The following is a 14,777-nucleotide window of genomic DNA, read 5'->3' as shown; positions in this document are numbered from 1 at the left end:
TCAAAGATACATATTGGTAAACTAGTAAAATACATGTTCAGCATCATCAGCAATACCACAAAAGGATTAAAGCAAGAAATTCCTCCGATAGGAACTACACCCCCGTCAAAGGGAAATAACCTTCTCAGTTGGTGGCAGTGAGAATGGTTATTTCCCTTTGACCAACGGGGGTGTCCGTCTATACCAGGCCTTGTATAATTTTAATCCACCAATAACTCCCTAACCGTGTGTTTGACTGGTCCCAATTTTTGTAAGGACCGTCTCAGGAATGTATAGAACCTGTTCACCAAGTTTGGTGACGATCGGTCCGTTCATTCTTGAGATCTACTTGCGAACACAAACACATCGAGTGAAACCTATACACACCCCTATACCGGGGGTGTAAAAATCCTATTAGCTGTATGTCAGCGGCACAATGCAACCAGAACCAGCGTTTATGTGGAGTGATCGGGTGCTGGTCACTACCGCGAGCGTCACTACCGCGAGTACCACTACCGCGTCTCACACTAAAGTTGTGTTTCCGTACCCGCGATAGCGTTTTTCCAGCGGTGCGACGAAAATCAAGCACATAGAAAATGACCAGGAGTGTTTCCACACGCGCGACGCGTTAGCGGCGCGACAAGCGGCAAGCGACGCGATTTTTTTGAAAGGGTCCTGGAGCGATTTTTTTCGCGTTGTCGCGCGGCAACGCGGGAGTTTACAGATTTTACCGCATGTTTAAAACGCAAGTACGGAAACACGTCACGCGTTTGCGCGCGTTTTCTTTTGTCGCTGCCGCTGTCGCGGGTACGGAAACAGAACTTACCGCGAGTACGACACTACCGCGAGTACGACACTACCGCGAGTATAACACTACCGCGTGTCACACTACCGCGAGTATAACATTACCGCGTGTCATTTTATGACTTCCATGGCTGAAGGCAAAGGTTGAAATGTTTCCTTGAAATATAAAACAAAAAGGCCTGGTCTGTTCTCTGAACACTAATTCAATGTTTGTCATGCTAACCAAGAACTCAAAACGATCAGAACACACTATCAGAATACATATAGAATGGGTTGCTTCCAATCAAAGCCGTTAGAACACAAACTCACAAGAAGTAAGTTTGCATGCGTTCTCTCTACGGTTATGGTACTCGCGGTTGTGGTACGCGCGGTAGTGTGACACGCGGCAGTGTTATACTCGCGGTAGTGTCGTACTCGCGGTAGTGTGACACGCGGTAGTGTTACACGCGGTAGTGTCGTACTCGCCGTAGTGTGACACGCGGTAGTGACGCTCGCGGTAGTGTCGCATAACCGGAGTGATCTGGAAAGGTGTCAATCTCTCTCTCTCTCTCTCTCTCTCTCTCTCTCTCTCTCTCTCTCTCTCTCTCTCTCTCTCTCTCTCTCTCACTCTCTCTCTCTCTCTCTCTCACATACACACACACACACACACACACACACACACACACACACACACACACACATACTGATGTCATCTGACTTACTTGGTATCACAGAAGGTGCTGCCTTGCCGGTTTTTGCTGAAAAATAACTCCGAGACAATTAGATTCAATGAATACAATGATACAAGTAACCGGCAAGTCATAAATCCAAGAAGGTGTGGGGACCGACACAAAGTAGGCTGGTTGTGGGGTCCGTCACAGAGAAATTAGGTCGAAAGTGGGGTCCGACACAGAAAGTGGGGACCGACACAATGAATTATGGGAACCGTCACGCCTACGTCACAAAAGTGTGTGGGGACCGAACACAGCCAATTTCACTGACTACTTTTGTTGTTTTTATTATTACGGCTGTTTGGATGGCCCTACAATCTTGAAACTTGGGCTGTCTGCTACAGACATGTTGAACTTTTTGCTGGACCAACGACAGTTCCAAGCAGGCATTTTTTGGTAGGATATTTCTTGCCGATGCTACGAATTATGCAGTTTTGCAGTAAAGTGGAAGGCATTCTACCTAATAACGGCTAAAATATCAAAAACCTTCAATCCAACAGCACCTAGGCATGTAGTGTAAACACTCACAGATCTAACAAGACCATTCTCAGAGAGCAACATTGCGTAATACTACCATAAATGGATGTTTTGTCCGCGAATTTTGGCGTGTGGGAACCGAGTGGGAACCGAACACAAAGGGTCAGGGCACCGAACACAAAGCGTAGGGGAACCGTCACAGTGTCACCGGTGTGTGTCTTGTCCACTTGCTCCTGTCGCATAGATCTGCAATGTGCAACATCATCTTTGATTAATAAGTCTGAGGCACAGACAAACACACACGCGCGCACATTTGCGAGAGAATGCACGTCAGTCTATTCAATCAAACAGTATAAAAACATACCACAGACGTGGTGGTGGAAACTGGACATTCGCCGTATAACAAAATCAAGAGATTCATTTGTGTGTGTATGTTTAATCAAAAGTTCATCTTGCGCACATTCAGTCTGTATTGTAACAGGATCCATCCCGTAAAAACTTCGAACAGATCTATTAAATTCTGAAATCCTTGACAAGTTTTTTTTCCAATCATCCGTGTATCTGACCGAAGAAAAAATTAAAAAATCAGCCAGTACACGCATCTACCCCCTTACACGACAATACATATGTGGCGAAAAAAGGAATCGAGAGGGGGGGAACAAGGAATATAAAATTAGATCCAGAAATAATTCCACTTCATTCCAAAATTCAAGTGTGAAGTGATCAGATACTGTGGTAAAGATACGTGCTTAGTATCACAACTAAAAATACAAGCCCTAGGGTTTTAAATCAAGGAAACAGTTAAAGTTAAGGAAAGATCAACAGAAATGTCGAGAACATGTAAAATATTGTACTTACAATCCGTTTCAGCATGCTCTTCGAATAATAATCTCCCAGTCAGCCTCGTGCTTACGACTTCGACAGGATGTTGCCTCTCACGCTGAGCCAGTACTTAAGAGTGCATTCAAAGGCCAGAGATGCAGTACAAGCACATTAGTTAGATCCAATTCATTTACATTTCTACCTTGCCCAATTTATGGCTATTTCTGTTGGTAACATCACACATGTGGCAAGCAGTGCTTGTTGCCGACTCTGCTGGGACAGGCAGCAGACGATTTTATTTAGGAACCAAATTCTGATTGGTTAAAACATAAAACCGGAACTCAAAGTACCACTTGTTCTTTGGAAGTATCAAATCAAGAACAGATAAGGACAGGGCCGGACTACCGGGGGGGTTATGGGGGTTGCGCAACCCCCCCCCCCTAGCCTAAACATGTACCTTACTTATTTAATTTTTTTTTTATTATTGCTTATTTTATGCCGTTTTATGCAAGGAGCGACCATTTTCTTATCTCAGAATATGACCTACCCGTCAGCTTCAGGGGGCTTCGCCCCCTGACCCCCACAACGAGGGGGGGTGGGTGGGTTCTAGGGTTTCCGGACCCCCCCCCCAGCCAAAAAATAAAAATATTGAATGAGGTATGCATTTCTTTATTTTACATTGAGTTTCAATTTTGGGGGTATTAATCAGTGACAAAATCTGCTGCCTGAAACTGGTAATGATCATCCTCAGAATGCACCAGATTGCACCATTTTGCATCCTTTTTTTCAAAATTTTCCGGGGGGGCATGCCCCCGGACCCCCCTAGCAAGCTAGGCGCTTCGCGCCGTCGGCTCGGCGCTTCGCGCCTTCACACCCATATCTTCACAATATACTTTTGAAAAAACCCAGTCATAAAATGAACTGATCCGCCCCTGCCGCCAGGGGGGACATCCCCCTGGGCCACCACTGGCAACCCCCCCCCTCCTCTTCGCCTAGTCCGGCCCTGAAGCAGGACAATCTGAAATGGGTTCAAAACTTTTAAAAAATCGTAGTAAATCAGAAAACACAGTAAACGTTGGAAAAATCGTCCAGTATCGCTTCTACAGGTCTATACTTGGACAAAACATAAAGCAATTCAGTAAAGCTGACACTTCAAAATGTCTGTTTAGTTACACTTTAACGTCGCGACCTAAACAAATTCAGTTGAGTTACCGAGTGCCATATCCCCAACACACACACACACACACACACACACACACACACACACACACGAACACACACACGAACACACACACACACTTACTCTGATATATCAAATATCGTACAAACACACACACACACACACACACACACACACACACACACACACACACACACACACACACACACACACACACACACACACACACACCGATAGAGTGTTAGTTTAAACGTATTTCATTGGATAAGAACGGGGTGCGAATCATGTGAGGGCTTGGGAGTGAATGAAGTCAGAATTAAGCAAGTAAATAAGAAGGAAACAATGGACCGAAGTAAGAGTGACAAGTGACAAGTGACAAGTGACAAGTGAAATGACAAAACATTACTGAAATACCTCGCCGGCATCTTGCATGCGAGAATCATCAACTATTTTGAGATGAATTCCTTATTTGTATCTTTAATATGTCTCTGTCTGTCGACGTAAAAGACCACTGCCACTGGGTCAACATTCTTTTCACGTAACGCTTTGTTCTGTCAATGATTAAACGTTCCAATAAACCTACAATTCTTGGTTTTTTTATCAACTGAAATGACAATTATTTATAGGTGATTGTCAAAGTATAAAACAAGTCGCGTAAGGCGAAAATACAACATTTAGTCAAGTAGCTGTCGAACTCACAGAATGAAACTGAACGCAATGCCATTTTTCAGCAAGAGCGTATACTCGTAGCATCGTCAGTCCACCGCTCATGGCAAAGGCAGTGAAATTGACAAGAAGAGCGGGGTAGTAGTTGCGCTAAGAAGGATAGCACGCTTTTCTGTACCTCTCTTTGTTTTAACTTTCTGAGCGTGTTTTTAATCCAAACATATCATATCTATATGTTTTTGGAATCAGAAACCGACAAGGAATAAGATGAAAGTGTTTTTAAATTGATTTCGACAATTTAATTTTGATAATAATTTTTATATATTTAATTTTCAGAGCTTGTTTTTAATCCAAATATAACATATTTATATGTTTTTGGAATCAGAAAATGATGGAGAATAAGATGAACGTAAATTTGGATCGTTTTATAAATTTTTATTTTTTTTTACAATTTTCAGATTTTTAATGACCAAAGTCATTAATTAATTTTTAAGCCACCAAGCTGAAATGCAATACCGAAGTCCGGGCTTCGTCGAAGATTACTTGACCAAAATTTCAACCAATTTGGTTGAAAAATGAGGGCGTGACAGTGCCGCCTCAACTTTCACGAAAAGCCAGATATGACGTCATCAAAGACATTTATCAAAAAAATGAAAAAAAACGTTCGGGGATTTCATACCCAGGAACTCTCATGTCAAATTTCATAAAGATCGGTCCAGTAGTTTAGTCTGAATCGCTCTACACACACACACACACACACACACACACACAGACACACACACGCACATACACCACGACCCTCGTCTCGATTCCCCCCTCTACGTTAAAACATTTAGTCAAAACTTGACTAAATGTAAAAAAGAAAAGAAGGATTGAAAACGATGCATTAACACATCCGAAAGAGTGAGATTTTTTTTCTCAAAAATCGCAATAGAATTGACGATTTTCAAAAATAACTCTTTCAGGATTTTCAGCGGTCTGGAAGAATAAGAGCCCCTCTATCTCGGACAAGCTTTTCACGACATCCAGGGCATGTTTCTCGCTTCCGGTGACCAGACGCTTTACTTCACTTGAAGTAGCCTCAGTAGCGACTGTGGCACCGCTGTGGCATGCTCGTCTGCCTCTGGGACCAGGCTCCTGAATTTCGCCCACTGAAAACGGGACAAGGCATCAGCCACACAGTTTTTGTGGCCAGGAATATGTTTCGCCCTGAAAAGAATGTTGTGGTTAAGGCAAGACAATACAAGTGATCGGACGAGGTGCATCAATGGCTCTGATCGGCAGGTTTGTTTGTTAATGACATGCACCGCAGCCAGGTTATCGCAGTGGAACATCACCTTTTTATTGCTGAACTTCTCCCCCCAGATTTTAACTGCCAGTGCAATCGGGAACAGTTCTTTAAAAGTTATATCTGGGGAGTTGTCTTGCCAGTGCGCAGGCCAGGTACCAGAAGCCCAACTGTTTTGGAAGAAGGCTCCAAAGCCCACCGACCCGGCCGCGTCCGTGTACAAATGGAGTGAATCGTTATCTTCCCATGACTGCTCGAACATGAAGCTGGCACCATTGTACGTTTTCAGGAAAGAATCCCAAACCCTTAAATCTTCTTTCATTGCCTCTGTAATCCTAATCCTGTGGTTGGGTTTTCTCGCCCCCCTTGTCGCGTCGATAAGACGCCTGCAAAAGGCTCGCCCTGGAATGACTGCTCTACAAGCAAAGTTCAGACTCCCAATCAAGGACTGAAGTTCTTTTAACGTGGATTTGTTCTTCCCATCGATAAAGCTGGCTATAACTGCTTGTAATGCTGACCGTTTGTCTTCTGGGAGTCGGACCTCCATTGCTATGGTATCGACAATGAGACCCAAGAATTTAATTGAAGTTGAGGGGCCTTCTACTTTTTCCGGAGCTACTGGAACTCCCAGCTCTTCGAATGTTTCAAGTATGCTGGCCAGGATGCGCTGTGCTTCCACCCCTGAAGCTCCACCCCCACAAAAATCATCCAAGTAATGTATGATATCCTCCGAATGACTTGCTGTGCGGACACACCACTCTAAGAAAGTGCTAAACTTTTCAAACAGAGCGCACGAGATGGAACAACCGAAAGGCAGGGCCTTGTCCACAAAGAATTTACCATCAACTTGCATACCCAATAGGCAAAAATCATCTGTCCCAAACAATCTGTCGCTGCCGCCTAGCAGAACTATGATTTCGTGCAGTTCTTCCCTCCCTTTTCCCTTCGTAGGGAATTCTAAAACCCTGTGTAAACCCATCTGCCAGTTCCTGTGCTAACTGTGGGTGTGGGTACTGCTTCAGCCAACGGATTAAGTCTGCAATGGAAATAGGCGACAACGCAAGTGTGGACAATGGGCAAAAACTGATTCTCGTGGGGGTGACAACCACCTCACTGCTGGCTTCCACTGCTTCCAAAACGAAAGGACTGGTTAGGATGTGTGGCTGTCGAGCCAGCTTGTTCTCCCGCGGGCTGTGGTGGCTTGGTCTTCCGGCAAGTCAGGATGCCGTGAGATGCTCCCCCACAGCCAGCGCATTTGTGTTCATATCTGCATCCCTCCCTGGTGCATCCACTGGGCTTGTTAAAGTGGAAACAGACCTTTGACTGTTCTGTCTTTGCTGCACTTCGGCCTTTGGGTTTAGGTGGCACCTGTTGGAGGACGGTTGGCCGAGAAAAAATTTGAAGCCAGAGTTGTGTGTCAATCATGCCCCAAGGCCTGGATGGTTCCGCCTCCTTCCGAGACCGGAATTGCTGGTCATACATGGACCAGCCGCTGCCGGGGTTATCCCGGGCTGCGTTTCTGATGAGGTCCATGTAAGCCAGCAGGCCTTGGGTACAATCGTGGTGCACCTTCATGTAAACCGACATAAATACAAGAAAAGCGGAAGACCACTGTTCAATGCTCAGCGCGGCTTTCGCTCTGCGCTCGACCTTAGGCACCAGCCTGCCTTGCTCGTCAATTGAGAAGGACGCGACTTGCCCCTCCTCCGGCCTTTCAGTGACGGATTTGGCCAGAAGTGAGGACAAATCAACACTGAACAGGAAGCACCAAGAAACCCTCCCTAAGCAGGTCATTCCCATCTCCTTCTCCCTCGACGCCCCACCTTGGGAAGATAGAGAAGAAACTGTCACTGTCCAAACAACAATACCCCACATCAACAACAAAGGTGAACATAGCGACCAAGTCTTGAAAGCCCTGACGTTGGCAACGCTTGAGGAAAGATACCCTGATGATGCCTGGATCCGGGTGTATACGGACGGCTCAGCCACAAATGCCGTCAAAAGTGGAGGAGCTGGGGTCCACATCCAATACCCCGGTGGAGAACGGACGGAAGAGACGCTTCCGACCGGCCTTTACTGCACCAACTACAAGGCAGAGGTAGACGCTCTCATTCAGGCAGCACACACCATCGCGACAAGAGCAGACCACAACACAAATGTCGTCTTCCTAACAGACGCCCTCTCTGTGCTGCAAGCCTATAACAGTGACAGTCAACCCTCATTGAAGAAGGCCCTCAACAACATCAAGAGCCTACGGACAGTGCTTCAGTGGATCCCCTCACACTGCGGCATAGAGGGAAATGAGAAAGCCGATGACCTGGCAAAATCCGGTGCAAAAAAAGAACAAGAAGACAACGCCGTGAGCCTTGCCGAGCTAAATACCAGCACTAAAGCCCTGTTCCGAACCCCGGCTCAAAAAGACAGCCTTCACCTGCTCACAAGACCAGAGCAGGTTACCATCTTTAGGCTGCGAACAGGGCACAACAGGCTGAACAAACACCTCCACTCAAAGCTGAAAGTTGTGCCATCCCCGATGTGTCCCTGTGGAGAAGCAGAGCAGGACACCCACCACATCCTACAAGACTGCGGGAACTTCCAGTTGTTGAGAAGGAAGATGTGGCCGGAGCCGACCCCCATCCAGGATAAGCTGTACGGCACGGCGGCGTCCCTGCAGATGACCACTACATTTCTAAATTGGACTGGTCTCCACGTGTAGCGGCAACAAGAAGAAGAAGAAGAACAAATTTCCCCTCGCAAATTTTTATCTTCATTTCTGCCGTCACCGTTATGTTCAATTCGTCCAGGTCCTGGCCTTTAGAATTTGTCAAGGCAGACCTGGTGACAAGTTCTACCAGAGCCCTGGAACGTTCTGCGTTTTGCAGAGCCTGTTCCTCCAGCGCCCTTATCCGGCATCAAAAAATCTTCCCCCATACCTGGTGAGGAACTGTGAAGATCCTGCGCTGCCGCTGGGGTCTGCCACCAAGCCGGGCCCGGTGGGGGTCCAGCTGCCGCCGCCATGGCTGGTGCCTGGTTACCCAGTGCGCGCTCCTGGCCAGTCGGCGCCTGCTCCGCCTGTGGCTTCCCTGAGGGCTGCGGGATCTGTGACGGGCGGGTGGCCTTTCGCTGGTGGCTTTCTGCGTGCGACGTGGTGGCATCTGTAACACTACTGTTATGAGATATATTTCCAGACAAAATTGACAAAGCTTACTTACTTGCTGATTTTTTTTTTTTTAATTATTATTATTATTACTATTACCCACGGGAGTTAACTCTCAATGCCTACCCGTGCGTCGGTTATTGGTTACTGCCTGGGCCGAAAATAGGTCAACCACGTTCTCTAGCCGCGTTGCCGATTCGCGCTTTGTTCACTATGGGCCGCAAAATAGGTCACCCACGCTCTCGTCGGCCCCCATTCAAAAGTGGCATCCGTAACACTACGCTCCACCCCCAAAACAAAAACTAAACAAACTTACTGGGCCAAATAAAGGTGAGTAGCGAACCTGCATAGCCTATGCTTAGAAATACTTCACAAGATTTTTAAAACATGATGAATAGAACCAAGTTGACCAAATGTCAAGTCGGCAAGGCAGGATGTGAACATTTTTAGATCAAACAATCGCCAACTAAACTTCAGGCTTCCCCAGGCCTCGTAAACAATTGCTCAGAGTATAATTACCACATATTCAAAATTAGAACAATGCAAAACCCAAACCGTTCAGAAAAAAGGACTTGTTTCTTGAAAACGCTGGGGATACTTGGAAAGTGACTTGCTGCTAGCGATGATAGCCTGGCGTCTGATACGGGTCTTAAGATGCCAGACTCAACCAAATAAGAATCGGACTGGATGAGGCACCACAATTAGTCTTGGAGTGACCATTGTTACTTGAACATCCGGGCTACTTAGACACACTGGCGAGAGGCTAAACCAAATAAAGATTGACCCATATATGGAGCACTAATCGTCTGCTCGAGAATCGCCTCCACTCTACTCGAGACAACTGTGTCTGCCTTGAAGTTCATAACAGCATTTAAGCAGAAGCTGAAATGTTTTTATCGGGACGAACATATTAACTCTGATTGGTATGTTATACAGCGTTTGCACAATATAATACCTTTCTCTGTCGAAAATCAGCGTTCACGAGTTTCATCGGAGGTCACAACGATTTGTCGTTTACAACGTGTTGTGATAGGGCACGTGGGTTTGGCTTGAGATCACGTGAGTTTAGGAAAACAAACGTGCTTTGCGAACACTTCCAGTGATCAGCAAGCCATCTGTGGCGATTCGTTGCTCCGATGATTATATTTTCGAAAGAAAATGGTATTATATTTAGCGCACGCTGCAGAACATACACATCCGAGTTAGTTGTTCGTCCCAACCGCAAGACTAGACCCTATCGGAAGCGAGGGACATTTTCCAGATGTTGTGAAAAGCTTGTCCGATATAAACGGGCTCTTACTCTACAAGACCGCTAGAAATCTTGACAGAAAAAACCGTCTATCGCGGCACACAAAGATATCATAAATAGTAAACCCCACTTAGTTATGTCATTCTTTTCTTCCAGCTGACCAAGCCAGACAAGAAATTGAACTTACTGACAAGTGGTTGGCCAATCACACAATTAGCAATCGTTGCAAGCAGAGCGAGCAGAATGACGTATTTCATCATCATGAAGCCTGCATAAACACAAGGAAACATGGTTCAGCAACGAAAATGTCCATGTGTGAACAATGAGCATTAAATGCCTCAATACAACGAAGAATGACGTATTAGATGATAGATGATATCTTCATGGACATAATTCCATGTTTTCCCTTGTGACACCTTGTGCCAGGTTCGTTCAGCTGACAAAGCGTCTGAAAGCGACGTCGTTACTTTGGATGTTCACGGGTTCGAAACTCTTAGCTGTACTGTGTTTCAATATTTTTGTTATAATGTTTCCACAATTTTTTCACAACTCGTAATTATTGTACATGTACAGGGTGACCTAACAAAATTGCAACCCTCAAAAATGCTAATAACTTCTACAAACATTGACCGAGTCATTTCATATTTGGCAGATATAAACTTTTGCCCATGACCCTTCCACAAAGAGGTAATGTTGTAGATCACTTTACAAAAGGTATTCTGAAATAATTTTAAATTGGTGTTGATAAGTAAAAATGATATAGGCAGTTAATTGTAATTCTTTTCCCGCAATATTATGTATACATTAGTTAAGCCATAATCTGGGAATTTCTATTTTGTTCAGACATGAAATCCATATTTATGATTTTTTAAAATATATATAAAAAAAAATCAATGGAATGAGTTGATATATATCTATTAGTAAAACAACCGGCATTTCTTCCTTGTTCTTGTATTTTTGCAATCATATACCCCCTTGGGGTTTCTTAAATAAAATTTGCCTTGCCGAGAGGGAGAGAGAGAGAGAGAGAGAGAGAGAGACAGAGACAGAGAGACAGAGACAGACAGAGACAGACAGAGACAGAGACAGAGAGATTCACCCAAATGTGAAGTATTACTGCGGCAACATTATCATACTCACTTGTTTCAATACACAAAGGATATGTAGCCAAATGGAGTGATGAGTGGAAGTTTCTTCTTCTTCTTCTTCTTCAGCGTTCGACGGTGAGTTGAGGTGTGGTACCAACCCCACTCAAAGGATATCTTATATAGGAGGCAATCGTACACACATTAAATTTCATCTGAAAATAAATACAAAAATTAAACCCCGACAAGAACAATGATGAAATCCAGTACAAAATTAATTATATTTTACAACGTGTTTGGTAATAAATTACTCCTGGTGGCGTAAACGTTTATTGGTGTTTGGAAAACTGATTGATATTCAATTATGAAAACGTATTCGGTTCTAACAGGTAATTTAAATGTATATAATGAAACATTCAAAAACAACACCCTTTCGCAGTAAACAAAAAACAATTCATTGCGTGAATCATAGAATGTTCTGATGTAGCATCGCAGTCCAAATATAACAAATAGAAAACAGAGACGCAGAAAGAGACAGACAAACAGACGGGTGCACGGACAGATAGACAGATACACAGACATACAGACAGATAGATACACACAGAGACAAACACACATACAAACACCCACACACCCACAAACACACACACACAAACACACACACACACACACACACACACACACACACACACACACACACACACACACACGCCACGACCCTCGTCTCCATTCCCAGACAATGTTAAAACATCTAAAAACTTGACGAAATGTACGAAATGTAAAACGAAAAGAATGACAAGTCGCCTGAAGCCATATCAAAACATTTAGTTGATCTGTCGGTCTGAAACTAAAACAACTTCACATATAGGAGACGCAATAATACCCACATGAAAGATACGCAAAGTAGTTAAAACTCATTTGCAAACATGAAAACAAAACCGACAAGAATAATGATGAAATCAAGCACAAAAATATATAATGTTAAAATGCGGTTGTAGATAAATTACTCCAGGTGGCGTACACTTTCATTGATGTTGCAAAAACTTATTAATAGTCAATTTAGAGCACGTATTCAGCTGTGACAGGTAATTCAAAGTTGTATTATGAAACATGTTATGACCAAAAAATAATTAATTCGCCTTCCGGCTAGTGCAACGTATACTTTCCTGATCGGTTTCAATATTCATACATTTCTTATGAACAATCACTAGTAATTTCCTCATGCTTTTTAATTTGATTTGATATATATACAGGTCTCTGAGAACGATGAAGCATGTGTAACAGCTAGAAAGTAAGAGCAGAATGGCCTATGTTTTGCCTGGATGAGAATCAACAAGTCGCGTAAGGCGAAAATACAATATTTAGTCAAGTAGCTGTCGAACTCACAGAATGAAACTGAACGCAATGCCATTTTTCAGCAAGACCGTATACTCGTAGCATCGTCAGTCCACCGCTCATGGCAAAGGCAGTGAAATTGACAAGAAGAGCGGGGTAGTAGTTGCGCTAAGAAGGATAGCACGCTTTTCTGTACCTCTCTTTGTTTTAACTTTCTGAGCGTGTTTTTAATCCAAACATATCATATCTATATGTTTTTGGAATCAGGAACCGACAAGGAATAAGATGAAAGTGTTTTTAAATTGATTTGGACAATTTAATTTTGATAATAATTTTTATATATTTAATTTTCAGAGCTTGTTTTTAATCTGAATATAACATATTTATATGTTTTTGGAATCAGGAAATGATGGAGAATAAGATAAACGTAAATTTGGATCGTTTTATAAATTTTTTTTTTTTTTAACAATTTTCAGATTTTTAATGACCAAAGTCATTAATTAATTTTTAAGCCACCAAGCTGAAATGCAATACCGAAGTCCGGGCTTCGTCGAAGATTACTTGACCAAAATTTCAACCAATTTGGTTGAAAAATGAGGGCGTGACAGTGCCGCCTCAACTTTCACGAAAAGCCGGATATGACGTCATCAAAGACATTTATCAAAAAAATGAAAAAAACGTTCGGGGATTTCATACCCAGGAACTCTCATGTCAAATTTCATAAAGATCGGTCCAGTAGTTTAGTCTGAATCGCTCTACACACACACACACACAGACAGACAGACAGACACACGCACATACACCACGACCCTCGTTTCGATTCCCCCTCGATGTTAAAATATTTAGTCAAAACTTGACTAAATATAATAACAGGATTCAGAGACATTCAAACCTTTCTGAAGGATTATCTGCACTGGCCATTATTTGTCACAACGTAGGCTACACTTAACGGTGATGTAAATATAACCGTAGTCAGGACGAACGTTCAAACATTCGATATTTACACTAGTTACACCCATGACTCAGGCTCTCCCGCTCTATCTTTTACATGAAAAAGCAATATTACAAATTTAACAAGTCGCGTAAGGCGAAAATACAATATTTAGTCAAGTAGCTGTCGAACTCACAGAATGAAACTGAACGCAACGCAACGCAGCAAGACCGTATACTCGTAGCATCGTCACTCCACCGCCCGTGGCAAAGGCAGTGTCCGTGGAATTGACAAGAAGAGCGGGGTATTCGTTGCGCTAAGAAGGATAGCACGCTTTTCTGTACCTCTCTTCGTTTTAACTTTCTGAGCGTGTTTTTAATCCAAACATATCATATCTATATATTTTTGGAATCAGGAACCGACAAGGAATAAGATGAAAGTGTTTTTAAATTGATTTCGAAAAAAAAATTTTGATAATAATTTTTATATATTTAATTTTCAGAGCTTGTTTGTAATCCGAATATAACATATTTATGTTTTTGGAATCAGCAAATGATGGAGAATAAGATAAACGTAAATTTGGATCGTTTTATAAATTTTTATTTTTTTTTACAATTTTCAGATTTTTAATGACCGAAGTCATTAATTAATTTTTAAGCCACCAAGCTGAAATGCAATACCGAAGTCCGGGCTTCGTCGAAGATTACTTGACCAAAATTTCAACCAATTTGGTTGAAAAATGAGAGCGTGACAGTGCCGCCTCAACTTTCACGAAAAGCCGGATATGACGTCATCAAAGACATTTATCAAAAAAATGAAAAAAACGTTCGGGGATTTCATACCCAGGAACTCTCATGTCAAATTTCATAAAGATCGGTCCAGTAGTTTAGTCTGAATCGCTCTACACACACACACACACACACACAGACAGACAGACAGACACACGCACATACACCACGACCCTCGTTTCGATTCCCCCTCGATGTTAAAATATTTAGTCAAAACTTGACTAAATATAAAAAAGGGCAGATAAAGAGATAAAGACAGAGACAACTCAGACACTGAGAGCGAGACACAGAGATAGATACAAGACA

General features: G+C 43.2%; 1 long non-coding RNA gene across 1 annotated transcript; it reads right to left on the bottom strand.

The window, feature by feature from the left end:
* Positions 1–8,865: 8,865 nt before the first annotated feature.
* Positions 8,866–11,599, bottom strand: LOC138970808 (uncharacterized). The gene is made up of 3 exons (XR_011457075.1): positions 11,473–11,599; positions 10,520–10,600; positions 8,866–9,081 (listed from the first exon to the last, which is right to left on the bottom strand). It is a non-coding gene; the product is annotated as an uncharacterized lncRNA (long non-coding RNA).
* Between the last annotated feature and the right edge of the window lie 3,178 nt (positions 11,600–14,777).

The sequence above is a fragment of the Littorina saxatilis genome, linkage group LG7, assembly GCF_037325665.1.
Source record: "Littorina saxatilis isolate snail1 linkage group LG7, US_GU_Lsax_2.0, whole genome shotgun sequence".
NCBI classification, from domain to species: Eukaryota; Metazoa; Mollusca; class Gastropoda; order Littorinimorpha; family Littorinidae; genus Littorina; species Littorina saxatilis.
The sequence above is the reverse complement of the archived record's forward strand: the minus strand, read 5'-3'. Positions and strand labels throughout refer to the sequence as shown.